Raw genomic sequence first — 17,244 nt, forward strand, 5'->3', positions numbered from 1 at the left:
TAGGGATCGATCTCAAGAACTGCAAGATCATGACCAGAGTGGAAAACAAGAGTTGGCCGCTCAACCCACTGAGCCACCTAGGCACCCCTCTTTTCCACTTATTAAACCAAACCTGCACCCCATCCCCCTTTCTAGGTAATGACATGGACTTCCATAAAAGAAATTCAATTCAATATTTACTGAGCTCCTATTTTATTCCAGAAAATTATGGTAGGCACTAGAAATACAAACTTGACTAACACATGGTCTCTGTAATGGGAGAGCTCGGAGATGAGCTGGAAGAGATATGTGTGAAAAGAAGACAGCTCTTAAAAAAAAGATATAAGTGCTGTCATAGAAAAGGTAGAGGTTGGCATGGTAACATAAAGAGGGACAGATTTTCTTCTTCCTGGGGACTAGTAGGACGAGCCCTGGACTGGTGAGCGGTGAGGGAAAGTAAGACTTTGTTTGGGGCAGTCACACCCGTGAATATGGGCACCTGCTTGGACCCTACCAGCTGTCATGGCCTCTGGTGCCCCAGCTCTTCTGGCGGTGACCTCTGATAACATGATCCTGGGGAAGTTAACCCTGTCTCAGCTTCGGGGGCAGATCCCATGAAGCCTAAGATAATCATGGTAGTCACGTTCCTGTGAAGGTTGGATTCAGAAGTGGGTATATGACCAAACTCTGGTCAATGACACATGACATTTCCTGCGGGGTATCTAGGAAATCAATATGGTTTGATTGTGGGGTTCAAGTGTAGCCAGAGTAGGAAGCACCATTCTGAGGTGGACATAAATACCCGCTGAAAGGCCTTGGATGCATCAAGTGTTCTGCTTCCCAGGGTGGGTGTTGGGTTGGGGTCATCTCTGCAGTGAAGGCCATGGCATAGCAACAAGGAAGCGTCTTGACTCAAGCTGACCTTCTTCTGGGCTAAAAAAAAGTGGTGTAGGCACGTGAGATGGTGCAGCTCTAGAAACAGAGGTGGCTCCTTGCTAGCTAAGATTGTGCCCAAAAGACACCCTTCATGGAAATCCTGAAGCTTCACACTCGCCTTTTTTCAAACAGTGTATTTATTAATTTAGATAGAGTGAGATAGAAAGTGAGCAGGGACGGGCCAGAGAGAGGGAGGCAGTGACAGAATCCCAAGCAGAGTCCATGCTGGCAGTGCAAAGCCTGACTTAGGGCTCGAACTTTCAAACCATGAGATCATGACCTGAGCTGAAATCAGGAGTTGGATGCTTAACCAACTGAGCCACCCAGGCGCCCCTGCACACTAACCTTTTCATCCACTTTGTTCTACTCATTCACCATTAAAATGAGATATGCAAGGTGCTTGGTAGAGCTTCACAAACACAGCAAGCGCCCAGTACATGCTAGCTGCCAGCGTTATCACAGATAGCAAAGGATCCTTTCTGGGTGCCAAGGACAGCAGAATAATTTATAAAAATAATCCTGGGGGTTCTGTCTCCCCCTCTCTGCTGGGTGGAAAGTCGGCTTGCCTTACTGCATTGTTGCTTCATTTACAATGTTTGTCTTCTGTTAGTTCTTCCCCCTACCGTTGGGCCAACTGGAGTGGTGGCATCACATGCAGGGCCCTGGTTGCTGGCTGCATTCGGCCTTACTGGTCCAAATTCACAAATTTAGGTTGCTGATCACACAAGTGCGAACCTTTTGGCTCTGTGTCTGGGCCTCTCTGCTTTCGGTTAGACAGGAAACCAGCGTCGGGCAAACCTCCAAGGTTTCAGATGGGCCTTCTGTTCAGATAAGCTTCCAAGGATGTTTCTGCTTGGGAACAGTAACAGATCAAGTTCTTTCCTGGGTTTTGTGCCTCTGTGACATACCAACAGATTTAGAACCGACGTTATAATCGGAGTGAAAATGCCCACATGTGACTTGAGTTAAACAGACCTCTGTGGATCAGAGATGCAAGGCTAACTAATTTCAGGGTGTTAGCTAAAATTCTCTGAGAGGCACCAAGCATCTACCCCGTCAGAGGTAAGTCTTTGACCTATGTGATTATTTTTAATCGAGTTGTTTCCTTTTGGGATTCAGAGAGCAATTTCCTTACAGAACAGCACAGTAGGGTGGGGAAGGAGGCTTTGGGTCATTTTGCCCTGAGTTCAGATCCTTGCTCCATCCTTACTAGGTGTGGCCAAGTTATTTAATTTCTCTGATCCTCACTTTCCAGTACCTTTCTCATAGGATTTTTATGAGGACCAAATTAACTATGTGTCCAATGCCCAGAAGTGATAGTTGCTCAGTAATTGGTAGGTATTGTTTCTAGATCCCAAAGGAAAAGAGGCTGCAATTGCACAAATTTATTTTACAAGTTCAAAAAAAAATCATGCGAATAAATTGAGAACTTACTGTGAATAAATTGAGAACTCTAGAATTGAGAACTTACTCTATGCTAGGCTTTCTTCTACACATTTACATTTATGACTCATTGAATCCTCATAACACTCTTTATTATCCGTTACATAGATGAGGAAACTCAGGCACTGAGAGTTATAGACGGTGTCTCTGTGATGATTATTCAAAATACTCCTGAATTGTTAGTGCTTTTGAAGGGCCAGTTTGCTCAAGAGAACACATTTTTCTCAGACATTCTAGTCATACTTGATTCTTTCTGAATCTTTTGTATTGGTTACCCAGTTTTAAGAATTTCCCATTGTCCCCTAGAAGCAATATATTAGGGACAAGTTGTTTCAAGCATTGCTAAAGCTAATAATAGTGTCTTTCATCTCAGTTTGGAAGAATGAGCATAGCCTTGAGGAAAGGAAGTTCTTATTCTACCTTTGCAAAAAGCACATCTTGTTCTTATCAAAAGCACAGGGAAACAAACTAACATTTAAAAACCAGATAACTGTAAACAAATCAACAAAGAGAGACTGCCAGCCTCCAGGGCTTGCCCCTCTTGGAAACAGGGCACTGAGATCTTTTCATTCATGTTCAGATTCACTGAAATGTGTGAAGTTGCAGTATCTGTGAAAATTTGTTCAGTGGATGCTCTTTGAGCACCTACTTTGTGCTCATTTTGAAGGGATCAAGGATTGGAGAGAGAGAGCATGTGTCTCTGGTCAGATCTGAACCTGAAGGATTCTAAAGTGAGGCATTTCCAGCCATGTATCTGAAAATTGAGATTCAAGAATGCCCAATTCTTAGAAGCACCACGCAACCAGACTCCAGAACATGACCTTGAGCCATCTCTCACCCATTCTTTCGCTTCTCCTTGCCCTAATGGAGTCCTTTAATTTTGTTTTTATTTATCAATTATCTGAAAAATGGCTCTCAAAATACCATTCATGGGACTCCAGTTGGTAAGACCAGCTTCTTACAGTGTTTATGCTTTAAGGTGTTTATGCTTAAAATCAAACAATAACAATACATTTCTCCACACATAATTGCTTATTTTATCCTATGCTTTTAAATCCCATGCAATTGGCTCCTTTTAGCATTATTACTCTACTCTACCTTTTTCCTCATTCTCCAATACTCTACAAGGTCCTACCTCTTCCTGTCAAAGTTCTGTATCTTATATCAGGGCCCCGATTCCAGGAGCACTTCCATAAACCATAGCTGAAATAAATTAAAATTTTTTTACCATTATAATATTATTCTATTTTTACCACCAATGTAGCTGAGGTGCTGAAATGCTTTTGAGGGTGAGTAGTTGATTGGTAGCATCCCTTCCCCATCAGATCTGCCTGAGGATGGAAACCGCTAAGAACAAGTGGTCTAATAATCCCCACCTGCCAGGATCGTCTTGGGTGACTGCCATCCAGTGGGCTTCTGTGAAATGCCACAATGGAGCTGTGACGCCATTATCGCTAAACCTGTGGCTCTAGTTGATATCTGGGAAGGGCTGGTGCTGTTTATAGCTCAGATGACCACATTTTAATGATCCAAAGAAAATGAGCGCAAGTTGCCACTTCCAGTAAATATTAATTTTAATAACTAAGTGCAAATGAGATTGTTGGTGAAAATGAACTCCTTTCGATTGCAGCTTCCCCGATTTACTTTTACTGTAGTGGGAACTCTTGCTACAGGCTGAAAGAGCTGCTCATGTTACAGATGAGAGCCACCTTTCACTTCCCATCAACCCTGGAAGGTGCGGGTGTATCCTGGGTAAGGCTCTAGACATCCAACCTCCCCAGTGAAAGTACACTGTGTACTAGCCAGGAAACACCAGAGATCCGCATCCTCAAAAACATGCCATTTGTTTCTATGACAACACTGGAAACATGCAAATATTATGCATTTAGCAAAATCTCACATGTTTGAGTGCAAACTCCTGGCTGTCTGAGATGTTTGACAGGATTCAGTTTTATCTGACATATTTCTTTCAAGTCTAGCATTTCAAGCAAAAAGGATATTGGTCGCCTTAGGCCAAGCTTTTACTTCTCCAACATCCTAAAGGGAATTATGTCACAAAGTTCTGCAAGAATTTGCTACCAGGACTCTGTTCAAAAACTCTCCAAGGCTTCATTTTTCCCTTTCTTTACATGAAAAGTTCAAACCTTTGAGGCCCGTGCAACCTGGTACCAATGAACCTTTCTACCCTTCTCTGTTCCGCCATTCCCACCCTTTTCTAAATACCTAACGCTCCAACTAAATGGTATATCACTGACTTTTCTCTCAAAAACCTTTGTACTTTCAAATCCCATGCAGTTGGCACCTCTTAGCACTATTACTCTATTCCACCCTTCCCCTCATCCTTTAATACCCTCCCTCCCTACGAGGTTCTCCCCTCTCCCGTTAAAACTCCTACATCCTGCCTGCACCCGGGTGGCTCAGTCGGTTAGGTGTCCCACTCTTGATTTCCGCTCGGGTCATGACCTCACAGTTCATGAGTCTAGGCTCTGTGCTGACAGTGCAGAGCCTGCTTGCGATCCTCTTCCTCTCTCTCTCTTTGCTCCTCCCCCAACTCACGCTGTCCTCTCTCTCTCAAAATAAGTAGATAAACTTAAAAAAAAACCCAAAACTCCTGCATCCTGAATCAAGACACTGATTCTAGGAGTCCTTCTATAAGCCAAAATACAGTTTAAAAAATTTATCACTATTATAATTAGAACCTGGTGTTGTTATTATCTGCTTACAGTCTATTCCCTTTTGAAATCTTTTGAACTTCTCCTTCCTGGAGCTGGCACATAGTATATACTCATTAAATAGTCTAATGTGTGCTGGGTTGAATTAAAATAATGGTTCTGGTTTACTATGACTATCATTATTAGCACCACCAAAGTAAGTGTACTAATAAGGATCTTAATTCTATCCAAAACAAATGTACACATGACCCTTTTGCATGGACCAATTTTGTTTTCCCTAGATGAATCCAGAGCTTGTTTCTTGGCGTTTTCTACCCTCTCAATCCAGCATCTCATAACATTCCTATCACTCACAGTGAGTAAGGTCTGTTGAATGCACCATGATAGGCAAAGCCAGAAGTACAAAAGAAATAGTATACATTGTCTCAGGAGTTTCCAGTCAAGTTGGGGAAAAGATACTCAAACATATGCGATGTTTAGGGAACACTGAGCAGTCATGGTCCCCGCTAATAATGTAAAAGGAAACCAAGGAAAGAAAAATGGGGACAGGAATGGTAAGGTTAGATGTTTTCAAGAGATGATATTGACATGAGCCTGGAGGATGGGTAGGTTTCAAGGCACACGGAGGTGAAGGTGTGGTCTGCTGACGGAGGAGTGCACAGAGCCCCACAGCTGGAGTGAGTGGGGTGGGAAGGGGTGTGGGTGTGGTGGTGGCATTGGAAAGGAAACAACTCCCTGAACTGTAGTGGACAATCTTTGTTGGCTGGGTGGGGCAAGGAGAGTAGCAAATAGATTTAGGATAAGTCATTGAGAGGAGATCAGACAATGACTAAAAGAAGGGTTTTAGGGGAAAAAAGAAACACAAATAGGGAGCCATTATAGACTCCTAAACAAGAGCAAGGAAAAGGCAAGCCTTTCCCTTTATGGACATTAGTGTGGAAGCAGATTGCAAAATTGATTGGAGGTGAGAGAGACTGCCAAAGGGGAAGGGCGGGGGGAGGAGGCCAATACTGCCTTGTAAGAGGGAGGTGAGGCAGCCAAGGCCTAGCACGGCAGGGGACTGCATGCAGAGTTGAGACTGACCATAAGGGATTCCAGAAGAAGAAAGGACTCAAAGAGGAACCAACATTGTCGCTTGGGAACTTCTGTAGCAAAGGAGAGTGATTTGCTTTTTTCTTTAGAGAATGCAAAGAAATAACTTTCTCAAAACATAGTATTTTTGGATGATGGTTGGACAATTATATATTAAGAATTGATCAAAACTTATCAAGTGTCTATAACCTTCTAAGTTCTGTGAATTCAGAGGCAATTGAGCACAATTTCTGTCCTCAGGGAGTCCAGACTTAGTGGGAGGTGTGGTCATGGTGAGAAACAGTGGATATTATCAGGATACCCATCAGAAGGTTTTCTGAAAGAGGTTCCTTGGGGAATCTGCCAGGATCTGATGAGGCAAAGAGGGTGGTTATGAATGGAGCCTCAGGTTGAGATAGAAGCTTGAGGGAAGGTGAACAGAGCTTAGGAACAGGGGTTCTGTGTGGGGACTGATGATTGGCGTAGTAGGTTTTGCAATCTGCATGCCAGCACGCGCTTTGATAGATTAGACTCCTGTCGCATCCATCATCCAGCACCTACCAGGAGAACAGCAAAGGAATGTTGAACAACAGCAGCAGCAACAACAGCAACAACTCAGATGTTAAGTGGAAGCAAAGAATCCAACTCTGAAATTTCCGTACACAGTGAAACAGGTTGCTGTTTATCACTGTGCAATTGATCCTAAACTATTTAATGATGCATCTAAGGACAAGGTGAAAACATCCTGCGGTGAGAATACAAATGTGAGCCCTTTGTTTGTCTGACAGATGAGGTAGGGCAGGAAAACTGGAGCTGGAAATGAAATTCAGTAAATCTAGACTACAGCCAGTAGCCCCTATGGATATGGAAATTGATTTAGTGCTACTAACTTTCTAGGTTCTGCATAAATTACCCAAATACCATCCAAGCGGCTAGTGGGCTAAGTGAATGTTAAGACCGTTCGGCAAACAATTTTTTTGCAGATGACTCACTGAGGGCAGATGATCCTCAGTTATGTCAGGTAATCAAGGCTAATGGAAGGACGTTGCCTAAAAGCAGGCTTATCACAGGCACAAACAAGCACATCATCTCGACAAGAAGACAGCTTTTTAAGGAGTGTTATCTATGTTAGGGATGTGGTATTATAAGGTGGAGCTTTTCTATTCCCTTGTGATTCTTCTGATGTGTTGTGCGTTTTAAGTTGATTTGCTACTGGAAGCATATGTTTAAATTGATATGCTACTGGAAGACTGTAGTGTAAGGGAATTCTTCCTGAAATCCCAGAGATCCTGATGTGATTCATCTCAGATGAGGTCTGGGAATCAGTAGTTTTTTAAAGCATAAACTTTTTTTTTACTTTTACTTAATGTTTATTTATTTTTTAGAGACAGAGACAGAGCACTAGGTGGGGAGGAGAGAGAGGGAGACACAGAATCTGAAGCAGAGTCCAGGCTCAGAGCTGTCGGCACAGAGCCCAACGTGGAGTTTGAACTCACGAACTATGAGATCGTGACCTGAGCTGAAGTCGGCTGCTTAACCCACTGAGCCACCCAGGTGTCCCTGGACATCGGTATTTTTTAAAAAGCTCCCCAGCTGACTGCAAAGTGTAGCCAGGGTGGAGAACCAGTTCTGACCAAGAGCGTCCCCTGGAAGGTGGACATTGGGACCTAGAGTGTTAGCCTAGCCCACAAATGAAATCTGCACAGCCCTTCCTGGGCTCCCACACTCCACTCGATGATGCTGTGCCCCTAAACCCGGCTGAGTCACTCACACCCAGGCGGCGATGCATGGGAGCCACAGGCTGGAGAGTTCCTTTTTCTAGCTCTTATCTTCGATTGTTGCAAGTGTGTCCTCTCTTGCTCCTCCCATCTGTGGCTCCTGCAAAGGATAGAGAGATGGGGAGGGAGGCAGTGGGGGTGGAACTCTGAGGCTACTAGTATCAGGGGCAAGTCAGCCTTTTGAGCTTTTTGGAGACCTGCTGACAGCAGCTGGCAGGGAGCCTCTGAGGGGGCACCATCGCTGGGAGGGGGAACTTTTTGGTAAGAACTTCTCCCCTCCTGTTTTTTACATGGGTCTCCTGCCCCGAGGTGACTGGTGGCCAGTGCATGTAGGGACAGATTACTGGCATCTCTTCAGGAGCAGAGAAATGATCATTCCTATCTCACCTGATCCCGATGGAAGAAACAAGTTTGCAGGACAGCACGGGTGGGGTGAGGGGGAAAGGGCTCCAGCTGGAGGAGTGGGCTTATAATTTATGAAGATGGAGACCTGAAATACCATTTTAAGCCAAAACTTTAAAAGTTCGTTTCATTTATTTTTCTGAATTCTGCTCTGCTGGGAAAAGCTTTCTAGTGCATTCCTTTTGCTTCAGCAAAATATCTTAATCTTCAGTCTCAGCCTTTTTTTCTCTTATTCTGTCTCCCTTAAGAAATACAGGGATTCATAACAGATAGGCATATAATTAAAATGAATTACACAGTTACTGCCTGGCTTCCTCTCCTTCTGGATTATAAAACTACTGTGAGACCTGGGAGGATCTGAGGGCTCAGCCAGGCCTCCGTCCTTTACAGACCAGGGAACGGAGCTCCTCAGAGTTGAGGTGACTTGTGCAAAGTCGCATAGCTAGTTGGTGCCAGACATGTCTCCTTGAACCTCCCCTCATAGGTATTCTTTTCCAGCCCTTCAATCATCTTGACAACTTTCCTCTGAAGCCCGTCCAAACTCCATTGCCCTTCTCGGCTGAAGCTCCTGGAATTAGACACATGACCCCAAAGGGTCGGATTTTATCTGAGTGTAAAGAGAAGGTTGCTCCGGTGTTCCTACATTCTAGCTGTGCATTCCGATACCACCCAGCCCCAGAGGTTATTTCTGACGATGACCTTCTGGTCTATTTCTGACGTGCTTGAGCACACTTTCCCTCTCACGTGTCTTGGGCCTGGTTTTCTGCCCCAAGTGTAACGTTGCCCTTATTGAGTCACGTTGTGCAAGAGATAAAGCCTCAGATGTTCAAAACAGCTTTCTTTCTGGAAACACAAAGCACCTCTCTGAGACTACCAGCCTCCTTGGTGCTTCCATAAGGGAAGGTAGGCTGCAAACTCCAACTCGGTGGACAGACCGACTGAAGCCTAAGGTTGAATTGATTTAGCCTAAATCACCTATGGAGATGGCTGAAAATTATTCTAGAAGGCAGTAAGATGTCTTACTCTCTATCAGCACTGAGCCAATGAGTCCACACTGAAGGCAGCCCTCCCTCACCCTTCCTGCCCTCAATTCTAGCACATGCCTCTTGCTTGATTATTACAGTGGCTCCCCTGTATTCAGTGTACACATGTTTTCCATTCCCTGGCAGACATGACACAAAGCTAATCAAAGATGCTTAAGCCTTGTCCTTGCAGGCATTTGTGACTCGGGAATTTTTAAATACTTGGGGGATCTGTTCATTTTCTAGATCCCATCAAGCCACGTTCCTATACATAGGAGGATGTACCACCTCCACTGTGCTCCCAGAGCCTTTTGTACATTACTTTCTGTCCCTGCGCGTGTCCCATCATCTTGGACCTGCTTACTGGTCTCTTCTGCTGCCCTCCGCCCCCTTCCCCCCACTCCAGGCTGGGAGCTACAGCCCGCAGGGTTTGCCCACATGGAAGGTCCGGGCACATTTGCAGAATGGACGTGTTCCCCAGAAAGGCGCCTCTGTAGGCCCTTGCCCTCATTTCTGGGTGCCACTCTTCTGCTTTCCTGGCTAAGTCCCAGGATCACAGAAAAACACTTCCTGTATGGAGCTTGTGGATTCCACTGAGGGGTTTAGATTCTGCTGCATCCGCAAGCCCATGAGCCAGTGGCTGACTTCCAGGGAGTGGCCATCTCTGACATTTAACACTGATACCTGTCCCTGTTGTCTCATGTCAAAGGGTCACAGGATGGATATTAAGCAACTATGACCACAGAGTGGAGCAAGGAGTAAATGGCTGCTGAACTGACTCCAAGAATTGGATGATTTGGGCACCCAGAAAAACTGCCTTGGAGTGCTTCTGGATGATTGTGACCATAATCTCTTCATTGCCTCCCTGGAAACACTCTGAGGCAGACTCCTGTCTTCTGCAGTTTCTCTTGCTTCATAAAGTCGAAACCAGACCGCTGAGGACACAACATTCTAAACACCGAGCTCTCTTGGGATGGTGCCCAGAGCAAGGTTCTGGGAACACAAAATATTTCTTTAATCCCTGGGGTGAGGCTACTGATGGTAGCAGCTGAGGTGAAATCTCAGCATGGGGCAGTGATTCTCCAGCCTTCTGTCCTCTTCCTTCTGGCAGGGTTGTAAGTAAAGCCAGTGGCTAGCCCTCTGTACCTCCTCAAAGAGACAAGTGGCCATTATTGTTGGTCAAAGCCATGCTGCAGTGCTCAGAACTGCTGCACATTTACGTGTGAGAAGATAATGTCACTGAAATAGTCCTACAACTAGTTAGCATTCATTGAGCAATTTTTTTTTCAGAGAGAGAGACATTGATTGCATGCAAGTGGGGCAGAGGGAGAGGGAGAGAGAGAATCTGAAGCAGACTTCACATCCAGCACCAAGCCCGATGTGGGGCTTGATCCCATGACTGTAAGAAATCAAGAGCAATCAAGATATCTGAGCTGAAATCAAGAGTCGGACACTCAACCAACTGAGCCACCCAGGCGCCCGGAGCAATTGTCACAAGCGAGGCTCCTTGGGTGGGTTATCTGATTTAATGCAACCTTATGAAGTGGGTACTTTTATGTCTGAGTCACAGATGAGGAGGGTACGTGGGTTTCTCAGTGTCACACAGTGGAATAAACTGCAGAACTGGGAATTCTACCCAGTATAGGTTCATGGGTCATCCTGTTGCCATTTTCACGGCACCACCTTTCTGATGGTGGCAAGGTACCTTGGGAGGATCAGGTCTAGAGAAATACCAAGGCAGCACTATGGAAAAGCAGCAGAGTCAAGAGTTGAGCTGGGGAAAACCGGAAAGGTAACACGAATACTTTAGCCAACAGATAAAGTTCCCACATGGTGACTTGATACTGACTAAGCTTCTTAAACAAAAAAGTTCTATTGGGGAGGCCCAGGGATGGAGTGCACAGCCTGGCAGGCTTTCTAGGAATTGCAGATGCACGAGTGTGTGCCTGTGCATGCACACACACACATTCAACATGAAATAGTTCACAGACATCAAAGACACAGACAGCCTTCTGTGCCCTTTGGTTTTCTGGATTTCTGACCATCTGCAATGTGTCCAGACAGAAGTCAACAGACTGAAATTGCAGAAGGGAAGTCAGTGGCAAGACTCAGAAAGGAAGCTTCAAATCAGAAACTCTGCCTTTTGCCTGGAAAGTGAAAGAACCTTTTCTTTCCAGCCCTTTGAACCAAACTGAGAGCCAGTGAGCCACTAGGCAACATGAAACACTGGATACGGATACAAGAAAGGATTTGCCAGCTACAAGGAGCTACACCACAGCTCACTCCCTCTGTCTTAGAGCTGACCACTGCTTCCTTGGCCCCCACTGCGGCTTATACATTCTTACTAAGTGACTCATATTACTTTATTGCTGTCAATCTCCCTTTTTAAATTGCAAGCTACATAAGGGGTGAGTTTTTGCCTTACCCCTTGGTGACAACAAACATGGAAACTCAGTAGTCATTTGAGAACCTTGTATGTTGGGGGTTTGTTTTTGTTTTGTTTTATTTTGGCCTTTTATCAACCAAGCCAGACAGGACATTCTGCTTCTTTCTATACCTGAAATCTGTATTTCAGTCATCGTGAACTTGAACTGAACGTCTTCTTTCAAGGTGGTCAAAAAATGAGCCCAGGTTGGAAGTCAGACAATGCTTAGTTTGGGCTTAATTCCTGGTTCTGCTATTCATCTAAAGGTTACTTGATTTTTCCACCCTTCAGCTTCTAGTTTGTAAAATGGAATTTCCAGGAACCTCAGAGAATGATTGCAAGGTAGAGGGTTATTATCAATACAACAATTGTAGGGATTCTTTAAAAATGTGCATTAGACGATGTCACTTGTCTGCTCAAATTTGTGCAACGATTTACTATTTCACTCAGAGTAAACTCTTTCCATTAACCTTCAAGGCCGTGCAGGGTCTGGTCCCTATTACTGCTCTCCTCTACTCAGCCCTGCCAGGCTCCATTTTCAAATGAACACTCCAAGGACCCATTTTCTTATGGCCTTTCCTCAGCTGTTCCTTCTGCATGGAGCCCTCTTCTCCAAGATACCCACACGGCCAATATCTTCAGCTGTGTCAGATGTCACCTTCTCAGTGAAGCCTACCATTGTCATCACCTGATTTAAAATTGCAACCTGACCCTCATACCCACAACCCTGACCCACTGTGCTCTGATCTATTATTTTTCCAAAGCACTATCCCCTTCTAGCATATTCTCTACTTCCCATGTGTGTGTGTATTGTCCAGGGCCACTCTCACCCCCAAATATGGTTTCACAGGGGCCAGATGAGCTTTGTACATTGATACGTCCCGAGTGCCTAGAATCGTTCCTGGCACACAGAGTGGGCATTCAGTAAGTGACTTTTGAATGAATAATAGTTGGGGGAAGATAGTATAAAGACAGGCGCATAGAAAATCTCCACAACTGAAGTCATCATCATCACCACTACCATGGTCATTGTTGTGACCATGCTCACCATCATTGGAACACCAGTGGCTTTCTTATAGGGCCCTGAAAAGAATAAAAGAGTGAGGGCCTGTAACACATCTGCACCAGGCTGATATACGACAAGCACTCGGTAAATGTTATTTCCTTTTCTCTTCTCTTTTGTGGCTTTTTATGTTGCTGCTTTTTTTATGGAGGACCCCCAGGACACAGTCGTAAAGCAAAATCAACTACCCAGTCCACATAGAAGTGTCATATAGGGCCATTTACAGAGTCCTTTGGAACTGTTTTTTATTGCTATGATTAGCTGAGTGTCAAAATGGAATTTATGTGACTTTGCAGTCTCTTGATCATGATTGTCTATATTAAGCACACTTAATAACTGCTACTTTTTCTAGAAGTGACAAAGAGGGAGGAGGAGGATAAAGAGAAGTAAAAAATACATTTTTTTGTTCTCATAATGTCTGAGTTTACATATATACTGGGGGAAATATGCCTGTAGAACGAGAAAATTAGATTATCAGTTTAAAGTTAAGTATTCTCTAGAAAGTTCTACAAGCACAAAAATCATCCTGAGGAATAAAAAAGTAGACATTTTCATGCTGGTAGCTAGAAGTATCAGGCTACAGATATTTTTGAGCCAGCAAAATAGTCACTTTTGGTTTTCCATTGTTTTTTCCCTCCTTCCTCTGGCAGTGTAGTGGGAATTATTTCAGATGTTAGACATGTGCTGATGGGCAAATTCTGCCCCTTGACAGTTCACATAAAATCCAGTAATGATGCCTCGTTTCCCTGCCTCTTGGAAATCGTCGAGGATGCACTGAGTGCAGAGATCTTGGGCAGGACAGGCATCATCAGGACGAGTTCCCTCCGGCTGTCAAATCCAATGTTGACTATAGGCTGGAAATGCTCCCCCACTGCCCTTCTTTCCCTAAAACTCCAGACTTCAGTGTATGGCTTGTTCATGCATACACTTTTGCATAGCTTATTTCTTATCATTCTTCTTCTTCTTCTTTTCAAATCACGCAGTCCTCGAATGCTGCAGGGAACCCTTCCAGCAGTTGTTCCTGGAATGTCTTTACTGTCAGCCTAGTGTGGTGCCATTTTGTTTTTCCATAAAATGCTTTTAGAGGAAGGCACGTTTATCATGTCACATTAGAAAATCAAATGGCTCTTTTATAAATTCGATACTTCTTGGGTTGAAAATCATGCCCAGATGCTGACTCTTTTATAGCGCCAATAAAGATATCTTTTGCACAAAATGTGAATTATCTTAATTTCTTACCCGTCAACCTTTCCCCAGTTTAGGGGCTATCCAGATATCCAGAGTTGATATCCTAGTGATAGCCAAGTGTTTTTTGTTAGGGGTGGTTTCCTGGAGACAAAGCTAGGGTGGGATTCATACCCAGGTTTAAGTATAAAGTTCAAACGGTAAATAAATGCAAACATTAGTCCTAAAGATCAGAGGCAGGGCTGGAGTTAGAATCCTAAAGCCAGGAGTGAGACTTCTATGGAACTATAGTGAACCAAGAACAAAGGTGTGGCCTGGAGGGGTAATTATCTCAGAAGCTAGAGAAGGCAAAAGCTAGGAAGTGAGTGGGTTAGGCTATCCCGAACTGCCAGAAGCAAGGCAGAGGTGAAGGCAAAACCCATTGGGCAGTGCTTAAGACTGAAAATGGGTGGTTTTTAGTTTATTTTGAAATAGAATTTATTGAACACCATACAACATGGATTAAAAGCTTAAATATAGGAATGGAACTTCTGGAAGAAAACATAAGGGGAAAACTTTAAGACATTGGTCTTGGCAATGATTTCTTGGATACGATGCCGAAAGCACAGACAACAAAAGCAAAAACAAGCAAGTGAAACTAAGTCAAACTAAGAAGTTTCTGCACAGCAAAACAAACAATATAACAGAGTAAAAAGACAATCTGTGGAATAGGAGAAAATATTTGTAAGCCATATATGATAAGAAGTTAATATCCAAAATACATAAGGAACTCCTTTGATTCAAAAGCAGAAAACAAATAACACGATTTTAAAATGAACAAAGGACTTGAATAGACCTTTTTCCAAAGAAGACATAAGTGGCCAATAGGTAAGTGAAATGTTTAACACACTTCAGTGAGATATCACTCAATACCTAATCAGGGTAGCTATTATAAAAAAAAGATAACAAGTGTATGAGGATACAGAGAAAAGGAACCTTTGTGCATTGTTGGTGGGAATATGAAATGATGCAGCCACTATGGAAAACACAGGTGTTCCTAAAAAAAATTAAAATAGCAATAACATATGATCCAGCAATTCCATTTCTGAGTGTTTATCCATAAGAATTGAAATCAGTATATAAAGAGATATTTCCATTCCCATATTAACTGCAGCATTTTTCTCAACTAAGATATGGAAGCAGTGTAAGTGTCCCTCCAACAGATGAATGCATGAAGAAAATGTGGTATACACACACACACACACACACACACACACACACACACACACACACACACAGAGGCAGGAATATTATTCAGCCTTAAAAATGAAGGAAAGTCTGCTCATTTGCAGTAACAGGGACATTATGGTAAGTGAAATAAACCAATCACAGAAGGACAAACACTATACCTAAAATCATCAAACATGTAGAAACAAAGAATAGAATTCTGGTTGCCTAAGTTGGTGGGGGAGAGGTAAGAGAGGGTAACTGCTGCTCAACGCATGTAAAGTTTCAGCCATGGAAGATTATTAAGGGATCTGTTGTGCATCACGATGCCTATAGTTAACAAAACTGTATTGTGCCTTTAAAAGTTTGTTAGGAGGGTAGATTGCACGTTAAGAGTTCTTGCCACTTATTAAAAAAACCTTACTGATTTTCTCAATACACCTGCATGATCTTTATAGAATGTCTGCAAAACATTGTACGCACAACAAAGAAAATACAAATAATTCACAATCCTACCAATAATTCCAATCACCAGAGAAAGCCACACATGCCATTAGAAAAGTTATATATTTCTAGACAGCAGCCTCATGTGGATTATCACCATGATTTATTGAACACTTACTATGTTAAACAATGATTTAATGGCTTCACATGTAATTACTTCACTTAATTCTCAAAATACTCCTGTGAGGTAGGAACTATTATTAACCCCACTTTGCCCATGAGGAAACACAGGCACTGAGTTTAGGAAACAGTATAAGCTTTTTAGAGTAGTATACCCTTTAAGAATTTCTTATGCACATACAACCAAATACAAATATATTCTTTATTTTGTTTATTTTTGCTTTGCTTTTTAAAAAATAAACTTTATTTTATTTCATTTCTTTTAAGTTTATTTAACTTTATTTTATTTTAAGTTTAATTTTTTATTTTGAGAGGGTTGGGGAGGCGCAGAGAGAGAGGGAGAGAGGGAGAGAGAGAGTCTCAAGCAGGTTCTGTGCTGACGGTGTGAAGCCTAACGTGGGACTCAGTCTCACAAAGCATGGGTATCCTTCAAGAGTCAGATGCTTAACCCAGTGAGCCACTCAGGTGTCCCAAAAATCGATTTCATTTTTTAGAGTTTTAGGTTCACAGCAGAATTGAGAGGAGAGTACGGAGAGTTCCCATGTGCTGCCTGTCCTCTCACACGCACAGCCTCTCCCGTTGTCAGCAGCCCCCACCACTGTGGTACGTATGTTTATTGCAATTGATGAACCAACACTGACACATCATTATCAACCAAAGTTGATAATCAGAGTTATCAATCATAGTTGATGTTAGGGTTCACTCTTGATGTCGAATGTTCTATGGGTTTGGATGAATTTATAATGAAATGTGTCCATTACAATAATACCACACATAATAGTTCACTGCCTCCCAAATTCCCTGTCCTCTGCCTAGTCATTCTTTCCTTCTCCCTTAACCCCTGATATTCTTATTGTTTCCATAGTTTCCCCTTTTCTAGAATGTTATATAGTTAGGATCCTACAGGATGCAGCCTTTTGAGATGGGCTTCTTTCACTTAGTAATATGCATTCAAGTTTCTTCCATGTCTTTTCATGGCTTGATAGCTCATTTATTTTTAGTGCTGAGTAATATTCCACTGTCTAGATATACCGCAGTGTATTTATCCATTCATATCTTGGTTCCTTCCAGGTTTGGATTAAGAATGAAGTTGTTATAAGCATTGTGTGCAGGTTTTTGTGTGAACATAAGTTTTCAACTCATTTGAGTAAATGCCAAGGAGGGAAATTGCTGGATGATATATATGGTAAGAGTGTATTTCGTTTTATAAAAAACTGACAAAATTTCTTCCAAAGTAGCTGTCCCATTTTCCATTCTGACCAACAATGAATGAGAGTTTGGTTGCTCTACATCCGTATCAGCATTAGGTGTTGTCAGAGGTTTGAATTTTGGCCATTCTAAAAGATGTGTAGTGGTATCTTACTATTGTTTAAGTTACTTATTTATTTTTTAAAGTAGTCAGATGCTGAGGGAGAACAGCAAAGGGACAGGATTCTTA

The 17,244-nt window shown here is 42.9% G+C and overlaps 1 long non-coding RNA gene across 4 annotated transcripts in view; it reads left to right on the forward strand.

The window, feature by feature from the left end:
* The first annotated feature begins 1,544 nt into the window (after nucleotides 1–1,544).
* LOC115288154 overlaps nucleotides 1,545–17,244 on the forward strand; it is a 38,452-nt gene continuing 22,752 nt past the window's right edge. For 3 of the 4 annotated variants that reach the window (XR_003906835.1, XR_003906836.1, XR_003906833.1), the window contains exons 1-3: nucleotides 1,545–1,977; nucleotides 16,301–16,409; nucleotides 16,878–16,992. This is a non-coding gene — a long non-coding RNA (uncharacterized LOC115288154). The remainder of the gene's footprint in view (nucleotides 1,978–16,300; nucleotides 16,410–16,877; nucleotides 16,993–17,244) is intronic. The other variant, XR_003906834.1, reaches the window with a different exon arrangement.

Source organism: Suricata suricatta, chromosome 3 (genome assembly GCF_006229205.1).
Source record: "Suricata suricatta isolate VVHF042 chromosome 3, meerkat_22Aug2017_6uvM2_HiC, whole genome shotgun sequence".
Taxonomy (NCBI): Eukaryota; Metazoa; Chordata; class Mammalia; order Carnivora; family Herpestidae; genus Suricata; species Suricata suricatta.